The following is a 20,834-nucleotide window of genomic DNA, read 5'->3' as shown; positions in this document are numbered from 1 at the left end:
GTATGGGGAGGTGATAGTGACACGGAGCTGAGGCATGAAATTTTAGGGTATCTAAGAGAGGCTTCACATTTGAGTAAATATCTGAAGGAAATAACAGGGCAAGCTGTGTGGCTCTCTGGAGGAAAAGCATCCCAGATCTAGGTGACAGCCAGTGCAAAGGCCCTGAGGTGAGGTATTCCCAGTGTGCTGAAGGAGCCCTGAGGCAGTGTGGATAGCTCAGTGTGAGCAAGGGGATGGGTATTAGACGGGGGTAACCTAGAGGCTACGGTAAGGATACTGGCCCTCACTCTGAGTCCGTGGGGCACCACTGGGGCCCTGGGGCACAGAAATGCCTTGATCTGACATTCACATTCTAACACGGTCACCCTGGCTGCTGTGTTGGGGAATGAGGGGGAAACGAAGCCCACAGACCTGTGTGGAGTCTCCCGTGGGAGTCCCAGTGCCACTGGGGGCCAAGCCAGTGGTGTGGGAAAGGTGAGGGGAAAAGGGTTCACCCTGGATCTTCTGTGAGGGTGAGGCCCACAGGGTCTGCTCATATGTGCTTCCAGAAGCGGGAGAGAATGAGAGGAACCATGGATGACTCTGGCTGAACCAACTGAGATGAGACAGACTGGGGAGGCAAGTGTGCAGTGAGGCCTGGACAGCCAGGAGAGCCCCGGTGTGGTCATCCCTCACCCCGCTGCAACCTCAGAAGCAAGCAGCAGGCCTTGGAGGCCTGCAAAGAAGGGAAACGTGTCACAAGCCCCCTGCAATGAGTCGTATGAATGGTAGAGAGGGACAAAGCAGATCCAGAGAAGTCAGTGGGGTCCGTCTACAGGCGTCTCTGCCCACGGAGTCCGGGCCACAGCCAAGGCTGGCTGCTCGCAGGTGGGGAAACGGAGGAAACTGGGTTCTACAATGAACACCTGCCATTTAGAAGCCAGAAAGCCACTGAATGAGCCAAGGAGGTGGGTGGGTAGGAAGCTGGCCCATCTGGTTCCTAGAGCTCCTACCTACCACACCAAACAAAGACCACAGGGCAGAGGCCCAGCATCCCCACCACTCAGGAAGTCCACAGGACTCCACGAGGCAATGCGGGACAGTGGCTTTTCCAGTGCTGACAATACGGCTCAATCCAGACTCCACAGATGTCTGCTCTGGGGTCCAAGAGCCCTCTCTTTTTTTTTTATTTTTTTATTTTTTTAAAGATTATTTATTTATTTATTTGACAGAGAGAGAGAGAGAAAGATCACAAGGCAGAGAGGCAGGCAGAGAGAGAGGAGGAAGCAGGCTCCCCACTGAGCAGAGAGCCCGATGCGGGGATCGATCCCAGGACCCTGAGATCATGACCTGAGGCAAAGGCAGAGGTTTAACCCACTGAGCCACCCAGGTGCCCCTCTTTTTTTTTTTTAATTGGGATTTAATCCACGTACCATAATATTCACCCCTTTAAAGTATAATTCAGCAGCATTTCAGAGATTCCTAATGCTGTACAACCATCACCACTATCTAACTGCAAAATATCAAACCCAAAAAGTTAAATGCAAGGTTACCATATGACCCAGAAATGCCATTCCTAGATAGATATCCAAGAGAAGAAGGTATTCGAACAAATGCTTGGACACCCGTGTTCACAGCAGAACCGTTCACAAGAGCCTAAGGGTGGAAACACTGCAAGTGTCCCTGAGCTGACATACAGATAAACAAAATGTGGTCTCTCCGTGCAATGGTTTTCTTATTCAGTTATTAAAAAAAAAAAAAAATGTGTTAGCAAGGCTGTCAAGAAAAGGGAATCCTTGCACGCCACTGGCAGGAACATAAAATGATGCAAACGCTCTGGGAAATAGTACCAAAGTTCCTCAAAAAGTTTAAAATAGTATTACCATAGGATCCCGCAATCGCGCTTCTAGGGATATTTACCCCAAAGACTTAAAATCAGGATCCCAAAGAGATGTTAATATTAGCACACTCGTGTTCGCTGTGGCCAAGAGGAGAAAGCAGCCCAAATGCCCATTGCCGGATGAATGGATAAAGAAGATGTGGTCTGGAGGCGCCTGGGTGGCTCAGTGGGTTAAGCCTCTGCCTTCGGCTCAGGTCATGGTCTCAGGGTCGTGGGATCGAGCCCCACATCAGACTCTCTGCTTGGTGGGGAGCCTGCTTCCCCCCCTCTCTCTGCCTATTTGTGATCTCTCTCTCTGTCAAATAAATAAATAACATCTTTTAAAAAAAAGAAGAAGAAGAAGAAGAAGAAGAAGATGTGGTCTAGACGTACAACAGAATAGTGTTCAGTTGTAAGAAAGAAGGGAATTCTGCAATATTGCCACAGTGTAGATGAGCTTTGAGGACGTTATGCTAAGTAAAATAAGCCAGTCGCAGTAAGACAAATACTGTAGATTCCATTTACATGAGGTAACAAAAATGGTCTAATTCATACACTCACAGAGTGGAATGGTGGCTGCCGGGGGCCAGAGGGAGGGGAAATGGGAGCTAGTCATCCTGCGGCATGAAGTTTCAGTGCGGCAATATGAAAGCATTCTAGAGATCTGCTGAACAACATGTCTGTAGTCATCCTGTATTGTACGCTTAAAATTTTATTAAGAAGGTGGATCACATATTAAGTATTCTCACCAAATTAAAATAAAATTTTAAGAAATGTTTTGGAAAGACATGGAGGTGATGGTTAGTTGCACAAGGCTATGAATGTACTTAATACTGCTAAATTGCTAAATTAACCGGGCACTTTGAAACAGTTAATTTTGTGTCATGTGAATTTCACCTCAATTTGTTAGGGGGAAAAAAAAAAAGTAATGAGCGCACCCCTTGGGTCCTCTCAATGACCTCATTAGCAAGCACCACTGTGCAATTTGGTGCTGAAGTCGGCCCATGTTTATAATCGATTTTCTTTTTTTTTTAAAGGCCAAATCTCATCATTGCACATGGTACAAACAAAGGGGGTGGTTCAGGCAGGGGGGTGGGGTAGAGAACTGAGCCACCCCATACACAGCCCACGGCAGCCTGTTCAAAGGCCTGACTCTTGGGAGCGGGGACCATGTTCACGTCGACGGCATCTGTGTGAACTGAGCAAAGTCCACCTCTGTTTATGCCAAATGCCCGATTCCCACAGGAAGTGGGGTTACGAGCCAATATATGCAGATTTCAAAAACACCACTATTTCGCCTTTATCTTCGATCAAACAAGCCAGCTTCCCAGATCTCAAGTGGTGCACTACTGAGACAAACATTTGGGGATTACTCACTGGCAGTCTGCGCTTTCTAACGGGAGTGATCAGGATTGCCCTCAAACCAGCCAACTAGCCAACATCATTAATGCCACTCTGTACAGCAAGTTCAGGTGACAGGGGCAGGGGAAACAGAGGAGACTCAGCCTTCTACTATGAACCCAACACTGGCAATTTAGGCGCAGCTTACATCCTTCCAATACATTAACATTGTTCCTTTGCAATGGGTTGGCTTTCTAGTTTTATTGGTATTTCATGTTTATTTCATGGTTATGGAGAAACTATGTAAATGTGAGGCATTTATGTCTAGTTTTATATTTGTACACATTTAAGTTATTATTCTAATAAGGAAGCAAATCAACAAGTTAGGTTTTTATTCTCTTACGTTTTTAAAGGTTTTATTTATTTGAGAGCGAGCGAGAGATCGAGACAGAGAGAGAGAGCAAACAGAGAGGGAGAGGGAGAAGCAGACTCCCCACTGAGCAGAAAACCAATGAGAGACTCGATCCCAGAACCCTGGGATCATGAACTGAGCTGAAGGCGGATGCTTAACCAACTGAGACACCCAAGCACCCCCCATTTTTTCTTTTAAGAGAGAGTGCCTACATTGTGTTCCCAACATTGGGCTCTCTGCTCAGCAGTCTCCTTCTCACTCTCTCTGCCCGTTCCCCCAACTCCTGCTTGCTATCACGCTCTCTCAGACAGATAGATAAGATCTACAAATAAATAAATAAAAACTTCAAAAGGGAGTCACCCCCCCCCAAAAAAAACCACACCCTGTATGATTCCATGCAAAATGTCCTGAATAAGAAACTCCAGAGATACAGAAAATAGATCAGTGTGCTGGAGGTAGGGAGTGATGACAAGTAATAGATACAGAGTATCTTCTGGGGGTTGATGAAAATGTAATCAGACAGTGGAAACAGAGACAGGATTTAAATATACTAAAAGCTATTGAATTATGTGGTTTTTTTTTTTAAGATTTTATTTATTGGACAGAAAGAGAGACAGACTGCAAGAGAGGGAATACTCCACAGGGGGAGAGGGAGAGGGAGAAGCAGGCTTCCTGCTGAGCAGGGAGCCCCAGGCGGGGCTCGATCCCAGGACCCCGGGATCATGACCTGAGCCGAAGGCAGATGCTTAAAGACTGAGCCACCCAGGCGCCCCAAGAAGGATCTTTAAAAAGAAAGGGAAATAAGAACTAAAGACATAAAGATAGAGCACAGACCAAATCTTTTGCAATGTTTGGCTAAAGGAGGAGCAAAAGCTTAAAGGAGGTATGAGGTTTTAGGGCAATTTTATTTGGCTGGATTTTTATTTTTTATTTTTTTAAAGATTTTATTTGAAAGAGCGTGAGAGAAAGCACAAGCAGGCAGGAGGGTTAGAGGGAGGAGCAGACTCCTTGCTGAGCGGGGATCCCAATGTAGGACTCGATCCCAGGACCCTGGGATCATGACCCGAGCTGGAGGCAGATGCTTAACAACTGAGCCACCGAGGCAACCTGAATTGTGTGCTTTAAATTGGTGAACTGTATGGCATATGAATTCCATCTCAAGACACTATTTTTATTTTGTATTCTTTTTAAGATTTTATTTATTCATTTGAGAGAGAGAGCAAGACAGCACAAACTGGGGGTAGAGGGAGAAACAAACTCCCCACTGAGTGGGGAGCCTGACTCAGGACTCAGCCCCAGGACCCTGAGATCATGACCTGAGCTGAAGGCAGACACTTATGCTATTTTTAAAAAGGGAAGGGTCCACATGTTACCCAGGTTTGAGCAGCACTAAGCTGGAGAAATCACAGGGAAATCAGCAAACCCACCTGTTGCTAGCTTCCTTCCTAGGCTCACTCCCCTCTCCCTCCCCTTAAACCGTCCCCAAGGGCTCAAAGAAAGAGGCTCACAGGAAACCCAAAGCCACAGACAAGCCCATCCTGAAACACAACTCAGGATTCCCATCTCATAGAACTCACATCATCCAACAATAAGACACTATTCTGATTACTAAACTTGAAAACAATGAAAACAACCGATGTTAGTAGTATGCCCAGAATGTGAATCCTTTACACGTGCATGGCCATGGTCAGGGAAAGAAGCATGACAATAGGGGCACCTGGGTGGCTCAGTGGGTTAAAGCCTCTGCTTTCGGCTCAGGTCATGATCCCAGGGTCTTGGGATCAAGCCCCGCATCAGGCTCTCTGCTTGGCAGGGAGCCTGCTTCCTCCTCTCTCTCTGCCTGCCTCTCTGCCTGCTTGTGGTCTCTATCTGTCAAATAAATAAATAAAATCTTTAAAAAAAAAAAAAAAAAGAAGAAGCATGACAATACAGATGCAGAGCCTCCGTAACCCCATCGGCTGGGGTCAGGTAGAGCCAGGCATGTGCAAACCTGAGCCAGGAGGGCCCTCTTCCTCAGGAGGGCCACGGACATCCCCACTCCCCACCTGCACACCCAAGACAGGGGTCCTGTCACATCGACAAGGTGCAATTTCACTGCAACAAGAAGGGAGGCCTCCAGGGTCGTCCAACAAATCCCTGCTCCTGGGCCTATTCTTTCCAGGGACATGTTATGGAGCCCGGAAGAGGAAGCCCCTGCAGCTGGCTGCAAGTGGGAGGCAGTAGTGACGGAAGCAGGAATGCACATCCACCCAGATGCCCAGCTACCCCCTCACCCACCCCAAGGATGGTCTGATCTCTTGTGTTCCAGTGCCTCCCTCCTCCAGAAACCTGATCCGAATGGCCCACCTCCAGCAAGCCTTCATTCTATCTCCCCAAAGCCTGGCAGAGCCTCAGCTCAGAGCCAGGGGGAGATCGACACCTGCCCGTCTGACCCAGAACCCCATCTCTGGCCGGGCAGCTCCCAAGGATATGGCTCCAGAGGCAGTGCTGGGACCCTCCCCAAGACCAATGGCTAATAAGGGAAAAAGCAGCCCCAGGGCCATGGCGCCAGTTTAATTGAGAGCCCCAAATCAAAACTACACAAATTCACCAGAGGCACAGAAGAAACACTGAGGAATACTCAGTAAATTGTGGGCGGCGTTCTCTCCAGTGAAGACAGGACGGGGGCGAGGGGCGGGGGAGATTCCCCTCGTACTCTCTGTGTGAAGCTACTACTTGCATCTTTCATGAACATATCTACTTTATATTCTTTTCTCATTGACATTTTCAAAAGCAGGGTGGGCAGGCATCTCCTGGGAACCTGATAAGCGATAAGCAGTCCCCCCCGCCCCACCCACACACAGCCTGGAATACTACTCAGCAGTCAAAAAGGAAGGCATGGCCAAAGTGTCCAGCAACGTGAGCACATCTCAAGGGCACAAGGACCAGGGAAGCCGGACAGGAGACGAGCCATGCTCTGAGTCCATTTATGTGACAATCTAAGAAAAGCGAAACCAGAGGGACAGAAAGGACCTAAGTGGGCCCAGGCCTGGGGGTGGGAGTGGTGACTGGCTGCATCAGGGCTCAAGGAACCTTCCAGTGGGGAAGGGCTCTCAGACTTGACTGAGGTGTTGGCTGCACGTTCCCGGCAGTTACCAGCACTCATGCAGCTGTGCACTTAGAATCCATGAATTTTGTGGCACATACACCTCCGTAAGTCTTTTTGCGGGACGCCTGGGAGGCTCAGTCGTCTTGAGCGTCAGACTTTGGCTCAGGATATGATCTCAGGGTCCTGGGATTGAGCCCTGCATTGGGCTCTGTGGGGAGCCTGGTTCTTCCTCTCCCTCTGCCTTACCCTCCACCACACACACTCTCTCTTTCTCAAATAAATAAATAAAATCTTTTTTTTTTTTTTTAATTTTTTTAAAGTAAGACAGAGGTGAGAATGGGAGAATGGGAATTAGCTGCTCCATGAGTCCAGGTTTTCCTTTGGGGTAAGGAATACATTTTGGAACTCGACAGAGCCGGTGATCAAACGACACTGTGAATGGACAGTTCACTGAAATGTACACTTGAAAATAATTAACTTTATGTCAAGTGAAGATCACCTCAATTAAAAAAAAAATTTTTTCTTTAGGTAGGGAGGGAGGGAAAAAATTATTATGCCCATTTTTCAGATGGGAAATTGGGCTCCAAGGCAGCTGTGAAATCTAGTCCGGGGCTTATCCACCCCAGGCCCAGCTCAGGGCCCAGTAGAGAGTTGCACCACAGCTCCCTCAAGGGCTCTGCACCTCGGAGGCCCGATCTCCAGGGAAGGCCCTTCTCTCTGAGGCATCTGGAAACCAGAGCTTCCCAGCAGGCCTTGGAGTGAGCCAGTGGCACAGCCCCTGCCAGAGACCTCTACAGCCCATGAGGCTCCATCCAAAGGCAAGTCAGCAGGCACACACCCACAGAGCAGGGGGTCAAACTGAGGCTGAAGAACTGCTGGGCCAGGATATGGGTAGGGAGGGGCCGGCATCAGACCCAGCCTGGATGAGGTCTTCTACGCCCTGCCAACCAGGGCCCTGGGGCTCTAATGGAGGGCTGCCCTGGAGACTTGAACAGGTCAGCGCCCACTTCAGGGACCCTAGGAGGAAGGACTCAGTAACTACAGGGTAGCAGTCAAAGGGGACACATGCAGCCGTCACTCTGTGACCAGCAGGAGAGGGTTAACGTTGTCGTGGGGTCTACAGTTCCCGGAAAAGGAAAAAGAAAGGAAAAGAAGAGGGAAACTCCCTTCTGTGCTTTCTAAACATCAACAACCTTCAAAACATCCAAGCATCCCTATCCTCCACTCTGAGGAAGGCCTGGACAGAGGCCACATAGCCTGCAGGCAGACAGGCCCTGGGGCTCAGCAGGCAGCAGAGGCTGGCAAGGCCAAGGTCATCTGAGGGTACCTACCTCTCTCCTCCTGCATGGGGCCAACCCAGACTCTTGGAATAGGGCTGTTCCTCATGGGCAACGGCGGGAGGCTGAGCGGTGGACCCACAGTGCTCCCAGCACCACACCCTCCCTTCTGGAATTTCCAAAGCCCTACCTCCCAGGGAGCCCACCAGGTCAGCATGACACACCCAGTTCCCAGATGCTCCCTGCTGCCTGCCTTGGGCATGAAGGTAACCCCAGATGCCCTTTGTCTCACTCGTCGGAGGACCACAGCCAAGAAGGGGCACCCCCCTTGGAGATAAAGCCAGTCCATATGTCAGTTAAAGGAAACATATAGAACACGTCCCAAGGTCCCAGAATTCCACCATTAGACATTCACTCCTTAGGAAAAGCTAAGGAGTTTTCAACGGCTTCAGTTCATTCCCAAGATGGGGGACCTATTAACTCCTGGGTATCTTAACCAAGAGCAAAAATAGGCATGTTCCTGGGGCAGGAGCAATCTGGAGCCCCAGCTCAAAAACAAGGGCCCCCAGGGAGGGCTGGCAGGCATTTCTAAGCAGCAGGAGGGTCTCTGGAGAATGAGGGGACAGCAAATGTGGCTCCTAAAAGGAAAGTGAGAGGCGCAGAATTCTGGTGGGCCTCCAGCTTGTGTCCTAACAGGGAAACCAGGGCTGCCTCTGAGCCCAGAGTGGAAGGGACAGAAGGTCCCAGCATACAAGGGCTTTTGTGACGGGGCAAGAGGCTAAGTGTGGGTCCCCTCCCCAGGCGCATGGATCTGCTCACGTTCCTAAACACACCAAGCTATCACCCCTCTGCATGGGCTGCTTTTTCTGCTTGGGAAGCCTTCCCTCACCTTTGCAAACTCTAATCCATCCTTTGAAGCCCACCTGATGCATCACCCCACCCCAAGGCAGATCATTGCCTCCCTCCAGCTCCCATCACAGCTAGTACAGGCCCTGGGAAGGTGCCCGTCAGGTATGGTATAATGTATGCATGTGCCTCCATCACCCAGCAGGGACTTGGTCTCTCTCACCTGTGGTCCCCTGTACCTCATACTGAACCCAGGGCCAGGAATCCCCATCGAAAAGCTTGCATACTGGTGCCTTCTGACCAGGAGGCACCATGCAAGCCAGCCTGGCCTCACCCATCTCCCCCTCTGCGGAGAAAGCAGTAATCACAGTAATCACAGTAGCCCCCGATGTTCATAAAGCACTTACTAGGAGCTGCACGTGACCCCACGGGCTCTCCAGGCACCACCTCCTTTCATCCTTGCAACATCCCTCTAAGCAAGTTACTAGCATTAACCCTGCTACACAAGGAAATCAGGCACAGAGAAGGTAAGTGAGCTGCCCAGGGGCGCACAGCTAATGTGGGTGGGACCCAAAATTCACACCCTGGTGGTATGGTTCCAGAACCTATGTTCTTAGCCACCGCAGATCTACTGGCAGGTAGGAAGACGATCAGGGAGCTGGTGACAATCTCTGAGTGGAAGAGGAACTTGGAGATTTGAATGGTCAGTGCTTCCCAGGCCTTCTCTTTCCCCAGGTCCCAGCCAAAAACCCAAGAAGAGGCTGCTGCTCCCAGGCCCGCTCCTGTGGGGAGAGCCAGCTGCAAGAAACATAAAAGGGCCGGCAAGCACCTTGGCCCATACAGGGGAGGCACACAGCTCCCTGCTGGGAAGCAGACCCGTGATCTGGGCCTATTCTTAGCAAACCACTGGCTGCCCTCCCAGAGGCCTGGCAGGCAGCAGGCCCAAGCCTCCATACGCCCTGCCTGCCATTTCCTGACCCTGCGTGTGGACGGTCCATAGGACTGAGGAGTGGCTGGTGGGCAAGGGTTGAGGACAAAGCCCCCAGCTTTCCAGTGAAGGGTGCCTGCCTGCCCAGCTTCCCAAGGCCAGCCACCTGGCTTCCGATGCAGCTCTGAGGGGTCCTGGCCACAGGGGAAGGTTCGTAATCAAAGCTCCACTGACAGTACTCCCTCTGTGCCATATCCTGAGTCACAGGCCCTCTACTGACTTTCTCCTATTTAACCCTCAAAACACCCTCAAGGGCTAGGGGTCACTGGCCCCGTTTTAAAGATGAGGAGTTTGGGGCTAAAGGTAAATTAATGCAGACAAATTAAGTAACTTACCCAGGGCTGTGCAGTGAGTTAGTTTCAAACTGGGTCTAGACGTCGTGCTGGCTCCCAGTCTCCCGGTTGGGCAGAACAGAAGTGATGACAGCCAGAAAGGGGGGGCCCCCTTCCCTGGCCAAGCCCAGGGTTTAGGGGAGGGAACACCTGAGGGCAACAGTCTCATCAAAGACAACCCCCTACACCATCTGCCTTTTCTTTTCCATAAGAATGGTCCCCTCCTGGGCACCTTGCTGGCTCAGTCAGTACAGCCCATGACTTTCAATCTCAGTGTCATGAGTTCGAGTCCCATTTTGGGTGTAGAGATTAGTTAAAAAAATAAACTTAAAAAAAAAAAAAAAAAAAAAGAATAGTCCCTTCCCTGCCAGAGACCCTCACTCGGGCATGGGCTCCAAAGAAGAGCCCCCAGCAAGGTTCCTTCCCTACGCAAACCACACAGCCACACTTCAGGAAACTTCTGGAAACCCAAGGAAGATGAGATTTAAAGGTTCAAGGAGCCCTTACTGGCGCTTAGGGCATGTACCTAGCCCTGTAACCTAGGGAGAGGGGATGTCAAATGACTCTTAGAGTACAAGAGAGAACACCAAGCCCTTTGAGAGCTTCAAACCCCAGTGGGGACCTAGAAACACAGCCACACCACAGATCACCTACACCACCACCACCTGAAACAGGACAACTTCCTGCTGCCAGGAATCACAGGGATAACCGAGCAGTGCACTCCTCAGGCTACATCCTGGAACCCACCTCTGTCCTTGTCTGGGACTTCCTGTCGGGTAACTCAGCAGGTATATGTGTCCGGTTCCCCAGGAGCCCTCAGCCAACTCCCAGTCTGCCAGCTACTCAAGCCACATCCGTGGGACTCCATGTCTTAGTGTCTCAATGTCAGCTCACGTCCGTGCCCGTCATCCATATGCCTGCCCATCACACATCTGCCTCTCGTGTGGGAAGGTTCCAGGGCCCCCTGCCCTGGGAGACCTTATCTGCTTACACAGTGTCTGTGGCCCATGTGCGGTCCACATTTATGTGTCCCCTGCCCACATCTGTACCCCTGGGTTGCTTGCCCACCTCTGTCACCTTCCTGTGTCTGTCTTCATTCACAACTGCATCCGCTTCCTCTCAGTCTCTGCCCACATCGCTGCAGACCCAAGCACACTCACATCTCTGGGCACACCAGTGTCCCCCACCCCGGCCTGGGTGACCCGTGTGTGCCGACGGCTTGGAGGTGGGTGGGTGTATTCACAGCAGTGCTCACGGTCCCAGCCACGGGCCATGGGGTGAGCAACACCCTCTCCCGGAACAGTGCTCAAGGCCACGAGCACAATGCCACCTCCACAAAGCGTTCCAGAGAAACAGAAACCTGCCAGGGATGATGGGGGAGGGGGCAGAGCCCCCAGACAGAGCAGAACCTCAGAGTGAGGTCAGCGCTGCCCCGGGACCACCCACATCAAGCTAGCCCTGTCCTATCCACCCCCCCATGCCTTCATCACCCCAACTTCAATATCTGGTGGCCAGCAAAGACAGACAGCCTGTCTGTGCTCACAGGAAACCCTGGCTCAGGGCCTCCAGCCTTCCAACCTCATCCGCAGCCCCCCGCAATAGAGGCGCTTCAGAAATGAAGTGCGGACTTCCTCCCTGCTGGCCTCTGAGCCTCCCTCCCATAAGGCTAGACCTAGACCTCAAACCTCAGAGGCCCCAGGGAAGCTGGGGGAGTCCCGTGCTTGGCCTAACTCCAAAAACCAAAAGGGTTTCTTCAGAAACCTACCAGCGGGAAAAAACCTGAGCGTGGGGCTGGGGACACATACAGGCAAGGAAATCTCTGGAACCCCTTTATGCTCCCTGTGCACAGGGGTGGGGACTTCTGATAACCGGGAGGAGAGGGCTATGGTGCTAGAACATTTTAAACAGATTTAAACATATGCATATGATTGCCTGAGAATGGGATCCCAGCATCCCCACCCCCCCCACCCCAGCAGTGGCAGCCTACATCACTTATTTGGCAATTAATCATGCGGAGCCTCTTGGCATTTCCGCTATTATTAGTCCGGGACTGGTATGGAAAGCCTGTATCAGCAAATTTTCTGTCTGTTTGTCTTGCATTCTCCATAGAGTTGAGCCACCTGAGGACAGCACCCTGAGTCCTCCCAGACTCCCATTCTCCCCAGCAGAGCCAGGGGCCTGGCATGTAAGAGATGCTCAGTCACTGGGTCCAGCCGCTCGAAGCAGAAGCCAAGGACTTGGTGCCTAGACCTTTGGTTGGGAGAGTTAAGAGTGCCAGAAGCTTCCTGAGGCCAGGACACTTTCTTCCATCTCCGACTGCCCAAGAGGTAAGAACAGGTTCCAAGCATCCTGGCCACTTTTGAGTCAGGTGCAACAGCTCTCCCACACCCCACTCTGCTTTCTGACAAGTCACTGACTCTTCAGGAAAAAACTCTGAAGATGAAAAGGGATTCTCCCGGGAGTCCCAAGCCCGCGGAGGGACAGGGCGGGAGGGGCTCAGAATCAAAGCTTGAGCCCACTGGGACCTCATAATTTGAACCAGCTCCATGGGCCTCAAGCCCCTTAAAGATGTGTCCAGTGACCCTATGCATGGATCAAGAGTCGGCTTCCCTGCTTCCCTTCTCCCAACTGCGCAGTTAGGCTGCTCAGGGACCGTGCCCCAGGCCTTGTCCCCAAGAGTGGTGGAAACCTTGGCGGAGGAGAGAGATATAGCCCAGCGGCTGGCAAACAACCTAATAACCGCCCACTCTTTATTGAGGTCCCACTTCTCTCCCAGGCACCAATACCGTGCGGGTTTGGATGGGAGCCCGGAGCCTCTCCTCTCCGGGAGCCCAGGAGGCGTGCACAGCCGGGGGATGGCGAGTGGGTGGTCTGAGCCGCCCCAGGAAAGGGGGTGCCCAGGGGACTCCGGATCTGCCCTCCCATCGCCAGCCCCGGGACCGGACGCGTGTATACCTGCCAGCCCGCGGCTCCGGGGGGCATCCGCGCTCCTGTGTTTGGTGCGCAGCGCCCAAACTGCGGGCGCCAAGACAGGCAGCGGCTGGGCGCGCCCCGCGCGGGCTCCGTCTCGCTCCTCCCAACTTCCCCAGCCCATCCGTGGGCAGAGGCGGCTCCGGAGGCGGTTAGGCCGGGCGCAACGAGGCGAGGCCAGGAGAACCTCAGCCCGCGCTCGCTGGTGCTGGAAGATGCGCGTCCCAACCCCAGCTCGCAGCTCAGCTTCCCGCGCCCGCGCCCCCCGGCCGAGAGGCGGACCCGGCCCGGCCGCCAATCACCGGTCCAGCCCACGGCCAGCCCGAGGCCCTGCCCTAGCCGCCGCGGGGGCGGGGGGCTCGGATTTAAAGACACACTCACCCAAGCCGCGTCGGGATTGGCATCCCAGAGCCGCGGCTCGGGGGTGGAGATGGAACGGCTGGCCCCACCTTCTCCGGCCCCGCTTCCTCTCTCTGCCCGCCCACCCCGCGCTGGGAGGAAAAGTTTGGGGCGGGGGAGACTGCCTGAGAAGCCAGTTCCTCTTCCCTTGTCATTAGTTCGGCTCCTGCTGGAAGATGCCCAAACCCTCCATGCAGCCTCCCTGGCTGGAGAGAGAAGCGAATGCTCTCGGCGCCACACCCCCTCCCAGACTCCAGCTCTCCCCGGCGATCGGCGGGCCGGAGCTTCCCTCGCCTCTCTCTGCTGTTTAAAGCCCGGCCGGCCGTGCCTCGGCGGTGCTCCGATGAGCATCGGGGAGCCTGAATAAATGCCTCACTGTGCTGAGAACCTGAGCTAGACGATCGCCGTGTCCGGGTCTCAGCCACTCCAGTGTCAGCGGCCGTAGAGCAGACTGTCCGCTCGGCCGTGGGCTTCTCCCAAGCCCTGGACGCCCCTCAGACCCGAGGCTTAAAGGGATGAGAGGGCCAGAAACTTCGGAAGGGGAGGGGACCCTCCACCCCCATCCCCATGAGTGGGGGGAGGTGACTCCCACTATCGTCGCCCCTTAGGTGCAGCGTTCCAACTCCCGACGCCGCAGCCGCCCACGCAGGCCCGTGGATGGCACGCCTCCGCCGGCATCCGCGTGCGTTCACTCTCTCCCCGCGGCTTCCCTCGGAGAGGTAGGCTTTGTTGTGGTTAGTGAGTCACTTCTTCCCTCTCCACATTCAGGAAATCCTTCTTCCTCACCTGTCACTACCTGTCTGGCCCCCACTCAGAGCAGGAGCAGGAGGTGGGGGAGCCGAATCTCCCCAGGACAAACGCAGCGCTGCCCTCACTTCTTTCCAGAGTCAGGCCAGAGGGCGCTGGGCTGGAAGAGAGGCACGCAGCCCCCCAGGTCAGCCCTGGGAATGAATGAGAACAAAAGGAATGGTTGTGGTTTGTGGTTCTCTTATCCGGCCTCCAGCACCCGGGTTTCAAATGCTACATTCAGCAGATGATTTTATGAAATAAGTACTGTGACTTAATATCACCCCTAGTGTAGTGGATGGGGAAACGGAGGCCCAGGGAAGACTTGCCTTACACTGCAGGCCTGCCTCTGCTGCACCCAAGATATGCCAAAAGAAGGGAAGAGGAAGTCCAGGAGGGGCCAGAGAAGCCTCTTAACCACCTTGAGAGTCCAGCCAAGCTAGGACCAGAGGGGCTCACAGTGTACTGGCTATGTGGTGTGGGAAACGTGACATAAGCTCTTTTTCCCCCAAGTTCCTCACCCCTAAGCAGGCCTGTCTGCCTTCCAGGAGGTGTCTAGGGCTAGCAAGTTGCACATGGTATGCTCCATTCTTGGGCACCATTCCTTTCCTTCCTCCTCTTGCCACAACCCCATAATACCCCACCCACCGCCGGGTCCCCCACTGATGCCTGATGCCCCTGCCTGCCATCCCGAGGGTGCCGCATTCCTGGGTACTTGTCCCTGGAGGCTGGGGCTAAAGTAAGGGTGCTTACCCCCGCATTAGCATGAGCGCACACAGAAACACACAAACGCATGCGCGGGCATGCACGCGCACATAAATACACAAGCGTGCAAACATGCTGCTCACCCTCCCTCACTGTCCAGCAGAGGCCGGGGGCTGTGTCTGTGTTTATTTCTCTACACTGAGCTCCCGGAAGACAAAATTCTAACTGGTCCCCAGTGCAGTGCCGAACTCCTCCATCTGTATCCACCATGCACACAGTAGGTGTTCTTGTTGAATCAAGCAGAAAACCCCAGGGCAGAGGTGTCCCCAGGAGAACCAACCATCGCAGCCCTTCTAGCTCCAACAGACAGCCCTGAGGCTCGGCTGGTAGATCCCAGAAGGAAAGGGCTAGAGGCCTGAAGGTGTTTCAAGGTAACACCAGGGAGTGCACCGGGCCACAGTGCCCAGTCTCACTAGCCCACACCCAACCTCTGAGGTTCCACTAAGTCCCTGCTGGTCATGAGGCTGGGGGTCCCCCCAAGCATAAGAAAGGCTCAGGACCAGATAGGCCCCACCCTGGGTCTGGGAGGAAGAGAGGGCTGAGTACTGAAGGAGAGAAGAAGGAAGGGACATAGAACAGCCCTAAGTATGAACTACTCTGTTCTCTATTCTCTCCCAGCCCAAAGCAGGAGGGAAGATTCCTTTGTGCCAACTCTTTCAGCCCAAAAGGCCCCAGAAGCTTCCTGAGATATCTAGACGCTCAGAGCAGAAGCCCAAAAGTCCCTGGGAAAGGATCGATGGTCCTAGAAGAGGACCTCAAAATCTAGAGGGCTCAGGACCTACACCCACTCTGCCGGCACACCCTGCCCCCAGCGCTATGACTACCCCACATTCCCCACACACCAGCACCCAAGACATCACTTCATGACTTAAAGAATGCCAGGGCCCCACCGACGGCCTTACAAGTGTGTGTACTTGTGTGTGCATACATATGTGCTTGTGTTATTCATGTGTAAGCTCACGTCTGCAAAGATGTGAATAAGGGTACATGTGTGCACAAGTGTCCAATGGGCATGAGTGTGGACATGCAAGTGAGCATGTGTGTGTAGGTAAGTATGTGTAGCACACACACAAACCAACCTACTGCAGCCCAAAGCTACAAAGAATAGCCAGTAACCCCACTACTCACACTCCCAGAACTGTCTGTAGCCTCTAAAGTCCCTCTGCCCAAGCCAGCCGGTGCTGGTGCTGTCAAAGGAGAGATCCCATGTCCAGTCCCTGCACAGAAACATAGGCTGTGGGAACCCCAGTTCCCTCATGGGAACTCTCAAGCCAAGAGTTATTGCCTGACAAGCTCAAATGACTCGCCGGGAGGCAGAGGAGCTGAGTTCAAACCAGCAAAGATGAGACTAGACGAACGATGAGAAACAGGTCTCTCTCTGCTCTGCTCCTCGCTCCCTGCCAAGCCCACCACAGGCCGCAGGAGGCTGGGGCCGAGGCAAGGAGAGTCAGGGCAGGGAGCCAACCTAACCTTGCTCCCCAGGGCACTGCTTTGGTCTCAACCTGGGACCTACATGGGCCCACGAGGCTGGGGGTTTGACATAGAGCCTGCAGTCTTCCCCCTGAGCCAGGAGGCCTCTGAGGCTCAGGTAATCAGACATCTACTGTCTGAGTCCCAGCATAGACCAGTTTCCACCTGCCCTGGTTGCCTGGGGTCCTGCTGCACCTGTCTGGCCTTCTAGGCCCACCGCGCCATCTCCAAAATGTGGCAGCCTTCTTCTGTTCAATCCCGTTTCATGTACGGCCCAGGCCTTACAGACCTGGTCTTCGAGCAGTGCAGTCGTGCCCTGGATCCAGCCTCCATAATGTTCTCTATCTTAAAAGTCCCCACATTTTTCAAGTCTCATTGTCTTCATTTGCAAAATGATGTGAGTGGTTCCTGCCTCCCAGGAGTGTCTGGAGGAATGAGGGGGTGCCTGGTACTCAGCCAGAGCTCACCAAAGGCACCTCTTACTAGCGTTATGATTAGTGCCACCCGAAGTTTGCGCTCTGACCCAGCCCTGAACCTGCCAGGGTAGAGGGGTTCTTCAAGGCTGAGTGTGCATTCCACCTCCTCCAGGCAGTCTTCCCTGCTGACAGGTTCACTCTCTGCTCTGACTCTTTCCCCCTCGCCTCTGTGCAGGGCCCTGGACCTAAGCACCCCCACCTGACACGGAACACATGTTCAGTAATTGGCATCATAGTTACCAGCCGGGTCATTAATTTCATTGCTTGTACTCTTTCAGGTTCAAGGATGACATCTCCCATGACTGAAACTCACACACTGGGCTCCAACTTTTGTGACCGACACTCGAAGTAAGAAATACATTTTACATATGTTAACTAACTTGAATTTAAATAAAATCTTGGAAGAAAAAAAAAAGAAATGCATTTTACATGGGGACCACCACCTACACAAGAGCCATGAAAACGTGTGTGGGTCACAACAAAATACTTAACCTTCTGTGTGTGATGTCTAATCTATCCTGGTTTTTCCCACTGTAGTACACAAAACTGATTTCACCTGTGGCCTGTGTGTGACAATGCTGTCCCCAAGGGCAGGGAGACCTCACTTCCCTCCTTGACTTCAGTGCCTGACTGAAGACTGCCCAGGACATATGAGAGGACGCTCATTCTGTCTCCAGAACATTCCTCAAGAATGACAGAAAGAGTGCTCCATCAGAAGAAGAAAGAAAAGGGAGAAGAAATCCTGGCTCATTTATTCAACAAATATTTCATTCATTTATTCATTCAGTTGGTTGGTCGGTCAGTCAGTCAACAAACATTTACTATATACCTTCTCTGTGCCAACCCTGTGGTCGGCCCTGAGCAGGGAAAGAGGCAGACAAGGTCCTGCCTTCATGGGGTTGACATTTCTATAAGATGAGGGTGAGGGATACCGTGAACAAGTAAACAAAAAAAGAAGATCATTGTGGAGGGACTCACACTATGAAGAAAATAGCACAAGAGATCGGTCTAGAGGTGGGTACTGTGGGGCTGCATTAGAAATGACAGAGGCCTCCGAGCCTCTGGTGGCCATCTATAAAAGGACAATAGTGACAATTACCTGAGCCGGTGGCTGTGGGCCTCAGGTGGGGCGATGAATTCGCCGCCCTGCACAGAGCGGCCTGTGTGACCCCCATTATCAGAGGAAATAGCAAGGCCTGGTTTGAAGGCAGGTCATGATCAGCTGCATGCAGCATAGCCGTGGGGTCCAGAGGAGGATGAGGGGACAATGCCAACTACAGCACAAACCCAGGACCCACACTCATGTATGGACCTGCCTTTCCGCATTCTGCCCCCGCCTCCCAACTCCCACCCTGCCTACCAGAACTCGGCCTGGCTCAGTCTGAGCTATCCTCTCTCTAAAAACTAAACACTGAAGAGCTAAACACTGAAGAGTCTTCTGGTGAGGCATCCCAGACCACACAGGGCCTGGTACCCAGTGCCCCCACACCTAGCGGCTTTCACCACCCTACCCTGTGCTTTGAAGTGCTCCCAGCTGATCAGACCTCGCCTGTCCATGAACCCCGGTGCTGGATCCCACAAGACAGCAAGAGGGTGCAGATGGGAAACCAGCCCCCAGGGAATGCTGCAGGGCCCAGGTCTGTCCAGCTGGGGCAGAGATGGCTCTGGGGGAGGACACTGTCCTTAGGGATCTTCAGGTGACAAGGAGGACCCTGTCTCATGCATCCGAGCTCTGTGTGACAATGTTCTCTAAGTACCTACAAGAATGCCTTACCCTGGGCTCGGGGCACAGAGATAAGCAGGATCCCACCCGCCCTAGGTGCTCACCAACCTGTGGCAGAGACAGACAAGGAAATCGATCACCAGTGCCCTATTTCCTGCAGAAGGCCGTGGGATCCGGGTGCTGGGGGAGCAGGGACAGGGGCACTCAGCATGACTTTCCAGGTCAGCTCGGGGTGCACTGGGTACCCTGCCAAGGCCCTGCCAACTCCAGCCACATACAGCAGTTCGTTCCTGTGTGTAATTCGGCATCAGACAGACCTGACTTTTAATTCAGTTTCTGCCCCTTGTTAGCTGTGTAACCTCAGGGAAGTCTCTAAACCCCTCTGAGCCTCTGTTTCCACATCTATAAAATGGGAATAGTCACATCTACCTTGACAGGGTTTCTAAAGCTCTTAAAAATGAGTAGTTGGAAAATAAGCTCAGTACCTACCAGCAGTTGTGGCTACTGTCACCATCAGAAGATTCCTCCGAGGCCTTGTTCCGAGGCCTTCCCTAGCCAACGCTTGCTTGGTGCCTCCCTAGAACATTCAGGGACACCCCTGCCCCCACTGCTATCAGGAGGGAGCTCCCAGTGGTCTTGTGCTGGGTCTCGCAGCAGAATCCCAGGCCCCGGACACTGGGAATAATGAGGCAGGAGGTGGGGGGAGCGTGAGAGGGGGTCTGCCAAACCCTGCGGCAAGGAGATCATCTACTCCTGAATAAACAGGCTGTCACCCCTTCCCTCCCTCCCTCTCTTTCCTTTAAATAACCCAGATCTGTTGCCCAGTTGTCTCCAAGCAACGTCACTTGGGCTCCCAAGGATGCCTCACTCTGACAGAGTCCTTTAAGAAGATGCGTAGGGGAGGTGGGGGGCAGGGCGGGGGTGAAGGGAGCTACAGAGGCCCGACACAGCGTCTTCCCAGGACCTCCGAGCGGCAAGCTCCTGGGCTGCCCCTTCAGCATGCCAGTGGGGAGGGCTGGCTTACCAGACCCTTTCCAGGAGAGACCGAGGCCCCCAGATTTACAGGGAAGGTCTCAGGCTCCAAGCAGCTTGGGACACACAGGAGCCAGCCGAATGCCTTGGCAAGTTCGCTTGCCCAGGTTCAGCCTCCTGGGCTCTAGTCTCAGCGTCAGTACTCACCAGCTATGTCGTCCAGCCCGGTCACTTACCCTCTCAGAGCCTCAAAGAACCTTAGTGCTAGAAGACAGCTTCTGGCAGTGGGGGGTGGGGTAGGGAAGGGACAGTGTCACACCCTCCAATGACATCTAGCCAAATGACAACCATACAGACTGCTTCGGTGGCTGCACCTCCGGGAGTTCCGCCTATACTTGCACACACACACAAACGGACACATGGACGGGGGTGCGCATGCTTCGCCATGGTGAAAGAACGGGAACAAACGAAACATCCACAGACAGAGAGCTGACGGCTAGCTAGACTGCAGCTTCCAGAAACAGGAACTACCATGCCGATGTCTTAAAATATGAGGTGGGTGTATGTGGGCTGATGGGAAAGGATGCCTAGAGGCCGGAGTAAGGTCCACACGTGGACGTGGACACGACGGTCAAGGCAGGGCTGTCCGTGACGGTGCAGGGCTGGAGTCAGCCTCAGAGGAATGGGTAAGTCACATGGATTTCAACCACAGAATCCCGTGCAAGTTACACCCCACAATCCAGGGGTACACAAGGAAGTGCAGAGCGAGTGTGAAAATGCAATATTCTAGGATAAACTAAGAAACAGAGCTCAGGGGCACCTGGGTGGCTCAGTGGGTTAAAGCCTCTGCCTTTGGCTCATGATCTCAGGGTCTTGGGATTGAGCCCCACATCGGGCTCTCTGCTCAGCAGGGAGCCTGCTTCCTCCTCTCTCTCTCTGCCTGCCTCTCTGCCTATTTGTGATCTCTGTCAAATAAATAAATAATTTTTTAAAAAATCTTTAAAAAGAAAAAAGAAAGAAACAGAACACAACGGGCCACATAATACCATGGATGGAAAGTAACAAGACTTATATCCAGAAAAACATGAGAGTGAGGATGTGTACGTTATATGAAAACATTTGTCAAACACA

General features: G+C 53.0%; 1 protein-coding gene across 1 annotated transcript in view; it reads right to left on the bottom strand.

Moving 5' to 3' along the window:
• Positions 1–13,188, bottom strand: part of PALD1 (phosphatase domain containing paladin 1) — a 70,962-nt gene extending 57,774 nt beyond the window's left edge. Inside the window, exon 1 of the mRNA XM_032313861.1 lies at positions 13,098–13,188. The gene's annotated coding sequence lies outside the window, so the exon portion shown is untranslated. The remainder of the gene's footprint in view (positions 1–13,097) is intronic.
• Positions 13,189–20,834: the final 7,646 nt, after the last annotated feature.

This window comes from Mustela erminea, chromosome 14 (genome assembly GCF_009829155.1).
Source record: "Mustela erminea isolate mMusErm1 chromosome 14, mMusErm1.Pri, whole genome shotgun sequence".
Lineage (NCBI taxonomy): Eukaryota > Metazoa > Chordata > Mammalia > Carnivora > Mustelidae > Mustela > Mustela erminea.
Note: the sequence above shows the minus strand (reverse complement) of the source record. Positions and strands in the feature narration are given on the sequence as shown.